The sequence below is a fragment of the Elaeis guineensis genome, chromosome 4 (genome assembly GCF_000442705.2).
Source record: "Elaeis guineensis isolate ETL-2024a chromosome 4, EG11, whole genome shotgun sequence".
Lineage (NCBI taxonomy): Eukaryota > Viridiplantae > Streptophyta > Magnoliopsida > Arecales > Arecaceae > Elaeis > Elaeis guineensis.
The window spans coordinates 29,670,324-29,685,826 of NC_025996.2; positions in this window are offsets into that span (position 1 = coordinate 29,670,324).

The following is a 15,503-nucleotide window of genomic DNA, read 5'->3' on the forward strand; positions in this document are numbered from 1 at the left end:
TGCATCTCACGATGGACCATGGAGCCCCAGAGGCCTCGCTGGACCACCGCCAGCCACCTCTGGCCTTTCTCTCTCCTTCCCTCCCCTCCTCTCTCTCTCCCTCTCTTTCCTTCTCTCTTGCTCCATTTTTTGCCTGCATTCCGAATTGAATGCCCAAACTGTACTGGTTCAAGTCAGTTCAGCGAACCCTACACCAAAGAGTATTGAAAAATTAGTCCAAAGCAAAGAAGAAAGGATAGATTGTATAGAGCATGAGGAAAAGGAACAAGTATAACTTACAAATAAAGAGTAGGTCATAGTCATGGTCAGATACTTATTATCGATATTAAGTTTGAGAAGTGAAACCTTACAGGACATTAAATATACATCTATCGAATTTCAAATTGATTTTTATCATATTTGAATACAGACCAAATTTTATGTCATTGATTATATGATGACTCATTGCTGCATAAGTATAAAAATTTACTCTTTTATACTCTCCCCCATGCAACTCAAATCTCATGATTATTCCAAAAGTTAACCTTTTCTCAATCATTCCACATTAAAAAATGGCTTTGCTAAATGCATTCTTCCATACATTCCAAAATGAGATGCAATCTGTCCTAAACAAATCCTTAGTTGGTATCAAAGAAGGATGTCCAAAGCCAATCCATATGAAGGTCCCTTCAAACATATAGTAGATATGAAGCCATAGGGAGACAAATTTTGGCTAAATTCTGGTCAAAGAAGGCTTGAAGTAAGGGTCAAAACTAGTAGCGATGTGGATAGGAGTCATAGGACCACTAGTTGCGCCATTCCACTTGCAAGGTATTGGGTTCAAGTGTCGAGAGTTGGTACTTTAGACAGGTAATTCCAAGGTGGTGCTCCCACTGTACTCTCAGTAAAAGAGAGGAGAAAAAGATGAACAACAATGACAACAAAAGAGTCATAACTTGTTTCCTGGTGGTGAAAGGCATGTCATGACGTATCCAAACTATTTATTAAAAAAAAAAAAAAACAGTAACTAATCATATAAGCAAATTCATTAAAGTAGTCAATTAATTATTTTAATCTGTTGGAGAAAACTTTCTTCCCAAACAAACTCAATTCTTTAATAATCCCAAACCAAGATGAAGCCATCATAAATCAGGTAATCCATGATGAAACAAGTTCTCCTAAAAAAGAAAAAAGAAAAAAGAAAGATAAAGAACCTCTTGAGTGCACAGTTAAATGAGGTGAGCTGAGTAAACAGAACAATTAGTACCACTCTCATTTTCAATTCCAAGAGGTCCAGAGTTGAAATGTTTTGCAGCTTTGCTAGCAGAATAACTGACAATTTAAACAGCGTACAATACAAAATGATAAGAAAACTTATAAGTGATTTGTAAGATCCAAAAATGAAATGATCCAAAGAATTGTCAATAGAAGATGAGACCCTTTGGTGACTATGGCCTAAAATGCCAGACAAGGAAATTCTATCATTTAAAATGCCAGCAATTACATGAAATTTGCAGCTGATACATTGCATCAGTATGCTGTAATATCATCAAGTATACCCGTTGAAAGATCTTATTGCAGAACTGTATCAGAAAGTTTTTCAACATCAAAATATTTTAGCACTCAACAAGTGTCTTTGGGAGGGAATAGGATTCGAATAATAGAAGCAAGCAGAATGTCAAACAGGCCCTCTATTTTTCAATTATGGCTGATGATGGTAATCTGTACCTAAAAAAGACAATTCAGAATACAATTGCTCCAGTTGAAATCTTTAAGTTGTAAGTCATTGTTTGCCGGATCCAAGTTGTCCAAAGAATGACATGCTTGATCTCATCGTCTTATGTAACAAGGAAATCAAAACACACTGTCCTTTGGACATGTGATTTAAGAAAGGCTGGAGCCCTTTCTCTTCCTCTCATCTCTTCTATCATACATCCTCTCTCATTTCCAGCATGCTCCAAGCATTTACCTTTTTTCTCCTTCCTCCTTTTTTCCTCTTGCAACGACAACATCAAAACTATTCTAGCACTTCTCTTTGTAACTTTATCGCTCATTTTCTCAAAGTGGCCTCAAAGAATCATCTCTTTCCCCATCTGCGGTGTAGCAAATTCATCTTCATTTCTTCTCCACTCTTACATCCTTTCATCTTTTTTCTCTCTCTTACCACAACATATTTTTTTCCCTTGGTCCAGCCTATTTTTGTCCATCTTCTAGGATTTTTTGGAATATCGGGCACCTTGTATTCTGTGGTGGCCATATCCTTCCCCATTTGCAGTGTAGCAAATTCATCTTCATTTCTTCTCCACTCTTACATCATTTCATCTTTTTTCTTTCTCTCTTATTACAAAATATTTTTTTCCCTTAGTCCAGCCTATTTTCTTTCATCTTCTAGGATTTTTTGGAATATCAGGCACCTTGTATTCTGTGGATCGGCCATATCATAGGCCTTTTTTCCCTTTTAGCTGATCTTCTGATAATTTGCTGCTTCAGACCTTTGTCTACAGTTATCATGTCTGGCATTTGAAAAGAATGTTAAATTTCAACTCTTGATGGTGTAAAAATTCTTGGCATTCTTAGTTATGATGCTTATTGTGATATGCCGCATTTATTAGTATAATACAGTTGCCTCACCATCTTGGCTCCAAGTTTATCAGGGTTGTCACCAAAGACTGTTAGTATTCATAGAGCAAATTATTTTTCCAGTTGGCAGTCCGCACCATAGATATCTAAAATGTCCATTGAAGTAGTTCTGAAAAATGATATAATTATGCTTGAAATGAGATTTGTGAAGTGGGCCTGAAAAATTATCAGCTCTGATGGACCCATTTTTCCCATCTATGCTCACGACTTCAATGCTACCTAGTGATTATCACTACATTATATATTATGTAACCAGGCTGAGTTAACAGTCGTCTGTAATAAATTGACTATTAGGTATACTTCGGCCCATATCCTCTCTCTATTCTTGTTTTACTAGTGTCTAAAATATGGAATGCACATTAAGGTAGGATTCATCTGAATTAAAGATTTTATCATTCATGTGACTTGATACATAAACTCCTAAATTTGAGTCATGCAATTTTTTCTTCTCCATCAGGGTAAAAACTGAACTACGTGGTATATTTATTCATGATGGGTTTGTTATATTGAAGGGGAGACAGACAGATCAGCGGTGCATGAGCGCATGATTGAAGTGAAATAGAAGTGATGGAATAAATATACCTTTTTTGACATCATGGTACACCTTTTTCCTTTCCAACTTAAAATTGCTTGGAAGCCATCGGAGGCTCAACTTTCTTCTTAACGCATGCAATTAGTATTCTAAACCATCAAGTACAAAAATACAAAATTTGTAACTTCCCATCACATACCTAGCTCAAAGTTGCTTTCCTATCTTCAAGGTTCCATATAGAGTCATTTGCATCTTAAACTAAAATCTCAAGTCATCGAATGAATACCCAATTGGCTCAATCATTCTACTCATCAGCATTTTCTTTATTGATGTTAGTCAAATTCATTGTGAAATATTAAAATACATGGTATCATATTTTGCCCAACTTAAAATTGCATTGGCAAAACTTTCAGAAGAATCTTATCATTCTCCATATCCTTTTCATTAATAGAGATGAACTAAAGCTTAAAGCATGGTTAAAATCTCACACTTCACAAGAGGATATCAACTAATGCAGTAGAAAGCCATACGAGAAAGATATGTCAATTTTGATATTCAAAGACACAAGGATTGTTCCAAGCAAACAGCATGCAACAAGGCCTTCTCTACACCATATATGGAATACTCAGAGTTAATCTCGATGAAGTACTTGGGCTTCAGGAAAGCAATAGCTTAAAATTTTTTTTAAACAAGCATATAAAACAATGGCTAGTAAAAAGAGAAATCCAACAGATTAGAAGAAGAGAGAAAATGTCAAAATAATTTGCATACCACATGCCAATCGCCCTCCCGCATTTCCAGTGGTAAGGCTAAGTTCATGCCCTCCTGAAAACAAACAATGAGAGATACTAATGTTTCCATCCCAAGAGATATTTGGAGAAAGGAGAAGAATAGAAAAAATGCAGATTAAATTATTGGATAAATTCTTTAACAGAAAATTTATAAAAAACCAATTGCGACCACAATATTATAAATGACAAATATCCAGATGACAAGATTACCTTTTCCCAGATCATCCTGAAGTTCATGAACCACAAATGCCCTTCGAATAATCGCATTAGGTCCACTCAGTGAAATCTAAATATACAACAAAGACAACTAGTTATAATACAGAACGATCAAGGATAGAAAGAGAATAAACAAGTTTAAAAAATAGAGAAAAGTGGAGTATGAGTGAGAACTAAGAAAGTGCTATTGTTATGTTATTCAAATAAAAGAGCTAAATATCAAATTTGAGATTTTAAGCATACCTCGTTATCTACAATCGCTGCCTCAGCCACTCTTATATTTATTTAAAGCAAAAACAACAAGCATGTCCATCAATTCCCATCTTAGGTATAGAAGCAGTTTTAGGAGCATGCTATTATCATGAAATTACCATCAGAGTTTGCAATTGTGTTTCCCAGGTCACCTGCATGACGGATTTCGTCTTCTGGAGCACCATGGTCATGTTGGGGTTGAAATGTGCCCCTGTGAGGAAGGCCAGAGTTTAATGAAGGAACATCAGAAAACATGATGGATAGTCCAGAAAAAAAATGTATGGGTAGACGGGTTTGCCACCAAGACCACCAGAATACAAGTTTCCATTTTAATTGTCTAAGTTGTACCTATTTGGATCTCATCAGGACCGGCATAACTGACAATACTGAATTCAAAATAACTACTGCTTTTAGTTCTATATTTTTTTAAAAAAAGGGGGTGGGGGTGGGTGAGGGATGTTTCAAATTTACCTGTTGAGATGCAGCCATTGATGGTGTCACCATACTCATGCTGCGGGATGGGAAAAAGGCATTTTCATTACATTATCTTAAGGAGATGGAAACAAAGTAGCATATCTGAAGCACTCACAAGATGGAAGCCATGAAGTGCAGGTGTAAGCCCACTAACATGAACATTTACAGTTGTAGGACCTGTTAAAAAAAAAACCTAGAATTTAAAAATCATGGATAATATGAAAGCACACATAGAGAGGGGGGGCCAGAGGTCACTAGCAGCACACTCCCCTCTCACTGACATGTCATAAATTCATGACATTTTACAATGGAACCACATGACAATAACCGAGACTTAATTCCACACTGAAATCAATGGTCGAATTATTCCTCGACATTTTAACTTGTAAAAATGGTGTATAACAGGAGACTACAATTTGTGGCTTATATCAGATTCGCATGTACATGGAGAAGTTGTCAGAGCCATGTAAGGACATATATGCACGTCCATATTAGCAACTAGTATTTGATGTCTCAACATAAGTGTTGTATTGAACACAAGTCAAGCAATCCAGAAGTTCCAAAAATCCTGATTTTGCTAATATCAAACTTAGATGACTCTGAACAGGGTAAAGGAAGTCGAGGAGGATGCTTTAATGATAAACTCTCATCCCAACTGGACTTTATTCCCACTGTCCCCGAATGCATATAACAAGTCAGGATCTTTAATCCTCAGGTCAAATGGAACAAATCCTACAAGAAATCATATTCATTTGCTGTAACAAAAATAAATTTCGATGTCATCAATCTAACAGGATGAGCATAAGACAATGTGTGGAGGTTCCGATGTTCAAGATCATGATTCTATTGGCTCCTTGATTATAAAATTACAGAATCTGATATGATCCTCGCAGTTCTTCTTTTCCTAGTAGAACTCATGATTAAGATTCAATAAAGACAAATATCACGATCAAAAGTCCTTTTCCAATGCAGAAAACAAGCACCACCATCCCACCAATTAGCCAAAAATTTGTACAGAAAAAAGGGTTAAATCCCAGCAACATGTATATTAGTCATAATTGAAGCTTAATTAACACTAATTCAGTTAAAGAGAAGAAATTAAAAATTAGAAAAAGGCAACCAAGTGTATCCCAGCTTCCTTAAGAAGACTGGGAAACCAACAACGAAAGGCGAATAGGGAGAGTAAGGAGCAAGCAAACCGTAGTCTTCTTGAAGGAGGGTGACGACGCCCTCGACCTCGGAGCTGCCCTTGAGGACGGCGACCGCCTTCTTGGTAGCGACGATGATGGTCAATGTCCTTCTGGGGGTGGTGACGACGAGCCTCGAGGAGGAGAAACGGCAGAGAGAGCGCCCGAGGAGAGTCGAGCGCAATGGTCGGGCAGTTGAGGGCAGGAGGGGAGAGCGTGGGGCGCCGACGCGGTCCAGGCGGCGTGGGCGGTCATCGCCGGCCAGCTTACGGGTAAAGGCGAAGATAGCTATTTTTTCTGGTGAATCACCGCCGCTTAGTTTTAAAATCTGTCAAATCGAGAAATTACATGTGATACTTCTGGAAATTTCTGGAGGGCTGACTAAGGATTCGTTTACTGGGAGTTTTTTACCGTATTAATTTGATTTAAAATTTTTTTATCAATTTAATATATATATCAACTTATTTATATAAATAATATAAATTTTATAAAATATTATTTTAAATAATATTTTTAAAAAAAAATATCATTTGAAATGACATTTCTTCGATTCTAATCATCGTCCATCTGAAAAATCTATCACAAAAAAATAAATAAATAAATAAATATCATATTGAATGATGTTTTTAAAAATACCATTCTATACGGCGCTTTCAAAAATATCATCCAAAATGATATTTTTTTATATTTTTAAATCGATTTTTTAGATACAATATATTTTTTTATTATTATTTTATTTTTTATATATAATTTAAAATTAATTTAAATAAATTTTTTAATATAATTTTTTTGTCAATTTTTTTGAGACACATTTGAAGATCATGACAAACTATATAGCACCTTGTCACTTGAAATTAAATAAATAAAATATCTAAAACTCTGATAAAAATAATAATTAATAATATAAAATATAATAAAAATATATAATTTACAAAAAAAATCTTACAGTACTACAAATAAAAAAAATATTAAGTCCTATAAGGATATCATGATGCCCGTGATCGTTGAGAAGGTCACAATGGTCGCTCTTGCTCCTGTGTCACCTATGATAACTCCTCTCCTATATCAGTGGACGTCTTCTGAGCATGTATATCAGGAATAATAGGTCATGTTGGAGTATCTATGAGCTGAGTAACCCCTTCAACCCTCTTATCTGCATTCAATGATAGATCTGTAACAAAAAGATCAGGCCACTCAAATGAAGAGTCATGATGCCAACTTGGACCCGATGCTGTCCTCTGGAACATGTAGGAAAATGAAGTTCTTGGCATCTGTGAATCAAAAAGTAGTGGCATTTGTCCAAATGATATTTTTTAGATAATTTTTTTTTCTCATCTTAACCTTTGATTCATGATATATTTTATTTATATTTTTTAAACTAATTTTTTTTAGATACGTGATATATTTTCTTATTATTTTTTATATTTTTTGATGCATGATATTATTTTTAAAATCTAATTTAGATAGCTCTTTTAATGTGATATTTTTTTTCTCAACTTCTTTTCAAGATACATGTAAAAATCGTGACAAACCATATAACATCCTAACACTTGAATTAAACAAGCAAAATATCTAAAACACTGATAAAAATAATAATAAAAAATATAAGATAGAACAAAAGTATACAGTTTATAAAAAAATTTTACAGTACTAAAAATACAAAAAATATTAAGTCTCACAAAGACGTCGTGGTGCCTGTGGCCGCTTGGACCTTCTCACGAAGATCCTCAACAGTCGCTCTTGCTCCTATGTCACCTGTGATGGCCCCTCCTTTATAATAGTGGACGTCTCCTGAACATGCATATCAGGAATAATAGGTACTACTGGAGCATCTACGAGCTGAGTGACCTCCTCAACCCCCTCATATGGATCCAATGATGGGTCTGAAACAAAAAAAAATCAAACCACTCAGATGAAGAATCATGATGCCAACTTGGATCCGGTGCTGTCATCTGGAGCATGTAGGAAGATGAAGGTCCCGACATCTGTAGATCAAAAAATAGTGGCATATGTGCAGCATGTGGTGATGACATCTGTGGAATACATGATGCTGGTATATTTGAAGCATGTGGTGACGATGTATATCTCATATCTGGCACATAGGATGCTCCAATCGCCGTCAATGTCCCTAAACGTGATATCTCCATCTCCCACAGTATCCACTCGCCCTCATCAATCATAGATAAAGCACGATGAGTGTCCAGCATAAGACTCGACAAACGATCAGTCTATGTAACAAAAAAAAATTAGCAATACATTATAGATCATAAAATAAAGATATAATGTAGCTATATAAAATATTTTATATTAATGATAAGAAGTAAAATGAAGATTTAATGAATTAAAATTAAATATAAGATTGACATAAGACATAATTTTCGAGACCTTACCAATATGCGTATAGTAGAACTCTCACCTTCGTATCCTAAAATTGCATACCGAAGCTGTCTGATGACCGATACTGTAATGCTAAGAAATCAAGTCATGTAGTCTTTGGTATATGGATGACCTCCTAATATATGATCACCATGAACTACATGATCTCGTCGTGCATTCCAAATGATGATATACTGTGCATGTCTGATATACCAGTCAATATGAGCTCTTCCTCATCGATCAATACGATAAAGTTGCTGGCTGGTATCAAACTGCTCTGGGATATCCTGAATCTGACCAAACTATTGTAGTACACGATCTGGAAGGTGCCACTCCACCACATCAAAATAAATAAGCGGCATCCTAACAGTCCATATATCATGCCATCCATGCAACTCTGTGGTAATATGGACAATATCTGATCTGTGTATAACTCTTACAAAACTGATAGAGTTAAACATAAAGTTGGATTAGTAAGCTCATTTTTCAATAGACTATGAATACTACAAAATTATATGTATATAAATTAAAATTATCCATCTACATGTATCAGTCAATGTATCCAACTGATCTTTATAAACTCATGCCACCTTTGTCGACACATGATGAACGTCGAATTCAACATTCCATCTGCTCGACAGTATATTCACATTAATTAAAATTCATCGATAATTAAATTTTATAAGTAATAAAATTAATATTTGTATATCTATATCCCCAAGGTGCGTCTAATCTGAATGGAACATTGGGATCGTGCTGCTCTGGTGGCATCTCAAGCAACTATCTTCACAATAGAATGATAGTTGGCATCCTCTCCCATGTCCAAATCTGCCAATTCAAAAAAAATCATATATGATATGTTCAATCAAAATTATAATATAATGTAGAAAATTAAAATTTATATTTTTTATACCTGCAATAATATAAGATAACCTCCGATCTCTAACTGATCTGTCGTAGAATCCCGACACATAGCCCTATATAGGCAAGCTAGTACTTTACTGTCCTAACTAAGCCTACGAGTGAAATCTAAATCCTCTAATAATGATAAAAATATCAATTTCATCTTGTTCGATGAAGTATCAGGCAAAAGAGCACCCCCTAATAATCGTAGTACGTAGCCTCTAACATATTGTCGCACCATCTCCTCTAGTGCATCATCTCTAATGTGAAAATATCGATAATAATCATCTAGATACTCTATTCTCAATCGTGAATGATCAAAAAACTGTGCATCAGACTGAAATCCTAATAAGTGATAGCATATATCCTGCCACTCTAAAATGTTAAGAGTAGAATCAGCTCCTGTAATTGCCTCACCATCAACTGATAGTCCGATGAGGACACTAACATCCTGTAACGTGATGGTCGCCTCACCGAATGGAAGATGAAATATGTGTCTCAGGGCACCATCTCTCAAGACAGTAATAAGACCAACATCCATCTGTATGCGTCTAATCTGATAGACTCTATAAAACCTCAGATATCATAAATAATCTAAAACTCTATCTGGAATATCCTCTGTCCTCTATATGTCAGTATCGGCTCGTCGTAATCAGAGGTATCTAGGCTCCTGCAATAAGATAGAATAATTAGATAACGTGTATCTCTCAAACAATTTTTTTTAAAAAAAAATATAAATAGTAAGAATTTAATACTTACATTGCCATCTATGATGGCCTGTGAACGATGGATCTCCTGTAATATAAAAATACTGTGGTCTCGAAGATTCGATGTCATCCCTCATAAGCCATAGCACAGTAATAACTTTAAAACAATAACATACATCTCAAGTGTATTAGAGCATGAAAAATATGATACTAATTCATTTCATGATAAATATAACTCTACAATTATACATAGAACAATGGAGAGGCTAATACATAATTTGGAACATAGATTACACAACAGTTCAATTATCGAAAATACATAAAATAATATATAACTCTAAAAATATATAAGATAATACATAACTCTTTAATATCTTTCACTATTTGAAGTTGATGTGTGTGGAAGTAACCTAAGACAGTGACAACGATCATAATCCTATTCTCTACAAATGTCACAATGATTCTTGCTTTTTATTTGTCTATCATCCATCTCATTTCGCAGCCTTATTAACTTTGACCTGCCTTTCTGCTTAGGTCTCAAATGATGATGATCAAGAATACATGTATATAAGTGTGTGGACATCCAATAGTCTTCATGTAGTAATGGATAAAATTTGCCACTTCAAGCATTCATGTATGCCGCAACTGTGTATGCATCATCCACGAATCTACTAAAATATACAGTAATTTTTTGGCACATAGCTAAAACATGTGAACAAGGATATCTATAAATACTCTACTTTTCATAAGAATATTTCTATCACTTAAAGTCACAGTTTGAGAATTTTCTCCACCTCTTAACCCTACACTTGCTCTCCTCGTAAGCACTTCATATATGCCTCGTTAGATATTGAATGCTGTTACAGTATGCTGGTTAGTTTTAACTTGATCTTCTGCAATCTTAATCGCAACATGAGGAGTAAAAAAATTATTTAGATTCTCTTGCACATATCTTGAAGCTTGAGCACGTCTCATATTAAAATATTTTATAAGACAGTAGAATATCATTTGAACACAAGTTATAATTAGCACATTTCTAGCTCCTCATAAGATATTGTTAAAAACCTCCAACAAATTTATAGTTAAAAAATCATAACGCATGCCGCCATCATGTGTCAATATCCACTTCTCTGGTTTCAACTCAGACAGCCAAGTCCAAGCCTCTACATTCACTGTCTTGATCCTACACATGATAAAGTTGAGTTTGCGAACTTGATGAGTGCTCCCTGCTTGCCATACTGTTCTTTTGAGCTGTGTATTTTTAAGTGAGTGTTGAAATTGCTATAGATATATCTTAAGCAGTATCGATGATAGACACATGGCGGACTCCATCCAATAGACTCATCTGCAATGGCATTCAATATACCTGGATGTCTGTCAGAAATTAGACATATTCTATTTCTATCTTGTGCGATCTGTGTCCTGAGCCAAAAAAGAAACTAACTCCAACTAGCAGTCATCTCTTCATCCACAATTGTATATGCTAAGAGATAAATCTCATTTTTTACATCAACTCTTATTGCGATTAGTATCTTACCTTTAAACTTCTCATACAAGTGCGTGCCATCGATGCTCATCATAGACGGCAGTGCCTCCAACCCTAGATGGATAGTTGAAAAGCTTAGAAAATATAATTTAAAATCCACACGTTGAAATTCTCAGTTGGAAAGAAATCCCATGAAACAACAATGCCAGAGTTTGTATTTTGGAGTACAGCTATATAATAAGATAATTTTGCATAAGACGGCTCCCATTCTCTATAAATATCAACTAATGCCTTCTATTTTTCACACCATGCTTTTATGTATCACACTGTATATTGAAATTGCTCATTAATGGCTGCCACAATAGTTTCTACTTTAATACCTGAATCTTTCTCAACTAAATGTCAGACTAGTGTGCCAATCATTTTTTCACTGATATGTTTATGGTCTCGACTCAATCCCGTAAACAAACAAATATGACAACCCTCATATCTTGTGATCTAAAAATATCCATGCTTTTTCAAAATTACAGCACGAAGCCTCCATTTATATTATTGTTCAGTATGTGATGATGCACATCGTATGGACCACAACTTTGAATGTGACTGGACTACATTGTATGTCCGATGCTTCCGAATATGATAAAGATCAACAGCTCTCTTTAGCTCATCTTTACTCTAAAATATCAGATCGATAGAAAATTCAGTCATCAAGGAGTTTCAAAACTGAGAGTCAGAGTTCAATCTTCGATCAGTACTAACACCATCATCTTGATCTAAATTTAAGTTGCTAAAAAATTATGACGATTCATGCAAATGAGGTTCAGATTCTCGTACATTATCATCTTCATGCAAATGAGGTTCAAGTTCTCTTGCAATATCAGGCTGATTATCTTCATCTTCATTATTGTTACTGCCCTCGTCAAGCCATTCTTCATTAGCCTCATTCTCATCTGATTTAAAATCTCGATTATCATAATTTATTCTAATGCTGATCCAATCATCGTTCTCTATTTGAGTATCGTATCCCACACTTACTACTACTCCCAGCATAGAAGAAGTCACCATTGATGAAATCACTATAGAAGAAGTCACTATAAGATTTTGAATAATTAGACAATTAAGGCCAACAGTATTAGAATGCTGTTTTGCAAACGTGGCCTCAATACTAATGGTTCGCACCATTGAACTTACGAAAGATGAAGACGGTCTAGGGGTATTATCCTCTTGGGTTAAAAGCCTACTAAAGTATCCAAACCTCGGTACCATTATTTGAGTAGTATTTTCAGTAGATTGTATATTTTTTTTCAATATATAATTTAATATATCGTCATTCTAAAAATTTCAAAGGGAATGTCAGCATTTCTTGAACATCTTCATAATCATCAATTGAAACTAAAATATACTTGCTCTGCATTAACTGTCTCGATAAATTAGGAGATCTCCATCTTAATTTGATTTCATATTTTTTTCTATCTATAGGAATACCACTGTGTAGATGATCCAATAATTTTTGATGTGATAATGATGAAGACAGTCTAACCATCCGATTTTCACACTGACTGTACTACATATCATCTTTGCCATTTTCTATTGTGCCATCATAATACAATAGTAGACGAACCTGAATAGTAGCAATTTTTTCAAAAAAAATCTAATAATATTAAAATCAAAATATTTAATATTAATAATTATTTTAATAAAATAATTTACGTAATAAATACATCCTATCATCAACTAATAGATAAAAATAGATCCTATCCCATTCAGAAATTATATTAATTCTATAGATAATTACAGTAATCAAACAATACATAATAGGATTCAAAAAAAATTTCGACAGTATTTTTTCTTAGTTCTCCCCACACGACTGGAGATATATGAGGAGAACTAAAGAAAAATACTGTCCAAAATTTTTTTCGAATCCTTTGCATATCATTTGATTACTATAATTATCTATATAATTAATTATAATTCTCAAACTATCCAAACTAGACAATTAATTGATCAATATACATAATTCTTCCATCCGTATAAAAATATATAAACATACGGATACCGTAAAATATGTACATTAATCAAAAGATAAATCTACGATTCTATATAATACAATATATTTAATTTTTTTAATTAAATTTTAGAAAAAAATTAGATTTTGATCGATTTTCAATAATATAATAAATAACAACAATACATTAACAGATATTTTAAATTAATAAATACATTTGCAAAAGGGAGGTGCGGTGTGGGTGGGGGAGAGGGCATCAGACGGACAAAGGGAGAGAGAAAAGAGGGCCAGTTGGGGGGGCCACGTTGAATGGGTAGTCGATTGGCAGAGGGCTCGAGGGGGCACCGTGGGTAGCCACCGCTGGGGGTTGGGGGGCAGCCACTACCAAGGGGGCCGACAGTCACCACTGGGGGTGGGTCGGGGGGTTGGGGGGCAGCCATCGTGTGTGTGTTGGAGGGGGGGTGGGGGGCAGCCACCATGTGTTGGTGGGGGGCAGCCGCTGTCGACAGAGGGCCAAAGGGGGACGGCTGCTGTCGGGGGGGCAGCCGTTGTCGGGGGACAAGAGAGGGGCGGCCGTCGTCAGCAGAGAGCCAAAGGGGGGTGATAGAAGCCAGCAGGGTGGGGTGGTAGAAGCCATGGGGGGAGAAGGTTGCACCGGCAGGGGGAGGGAGGAGGCCGCCGGCGGCAGGCAGGGGTGTGTCGGATGGGGGGAGGAGGGGAAACCGACGGGGGGGGAGGTTGTCGGATAGGGGGAGGAGGGGGCAACTGGCTGGGGGGGCACAGGGGGGGCAGTCGTGATGGGGGGGGGGAGCCAGCGAGGGAGGTGCGTCGGGGGGCTGTCGGATGAGGGAGGAGGCGGGCTGAAGGAGGAAGAAGGGGAAAGAGGGAGAGAGAAGGAAGAGAAGCGGCAGCAGCTTACCGGCACGGGGATCCTCGTGGTGGGCTTATCGGTACGGAGAGGATCATCGGAGAAGATCGGCATGGGGAGAATCATCGGTCAGGTTTTTTTATATATAATATATAACTGAAAAATATCATTTTGAATGATGTTTTTCTAAAAATATCTTTTAAAATTATGTTTTTCAGAAAAACACCCTCCAGTATGGCATTTTTCAATTTTTTTATATGGCAGTTTTTCCAGGTGGGCGATGATTGGGACCGACAGAAATGCCATTTCAAATGGTATTTTTTTAAAAAAAATACCATTTGAAATGGCATTTTATAGGATTTGCATTATTTATGTAATAAGTTGATATATGTATTAAATTGGTAAAAAAAAAATAAATTGGAATTAGTATGGTAAAAGACTCCATTAATAGGTCAGCTCCGTCAGGCAGGCGGAGGTAGCATACCATTCAAATTACTGGGCTGGCAACAATTTTGTTGTAAGCCTGGTCCGTTGTGAAGTACATGAAGTCGTACTAAAAAAAATAAGATTTTTTATTTAAATAATTTTTTTAAAAATTATAAAAATAATGTTTCTAAAATATTTAAAAAAAATACTATTCGAAACAAAGTTATTCTATGATAGGAGGACTTTATGTGCTGACTCACTACAACTCACATTATGTGGATGCTGACTCTATAAGTCATCCTATGATAGGGCGATTTATAGAGTCATCCTGTAATAGAAGCGATTTTGAGGTAACCATCGATTTTACACCGAGAGACCACTAAACGCTCCAACCACCGAAAGAGAGGTTGGAGAGGCATGGAGAGGGGTGGCGGGGATCGAGAGGGCCGAGAGGAAGAGGGTCGAGGGACTGAGAGGGAGAGGAGTAGGGTGTTTGGATTTTTTTTTCCTAAGTGACAGAGAGAGGGGTTTAGTTGGGAGAGAGGGGAGATTAAACCCCCTCTCCCCTCTCTCTGTCACTTAGGAAAAAAAAATCAAACACCTCACTCCTCTCCCTCTCGGTCCCCCGACCCTTCCCCTCTCGACCCCCCACCCTCCCAAT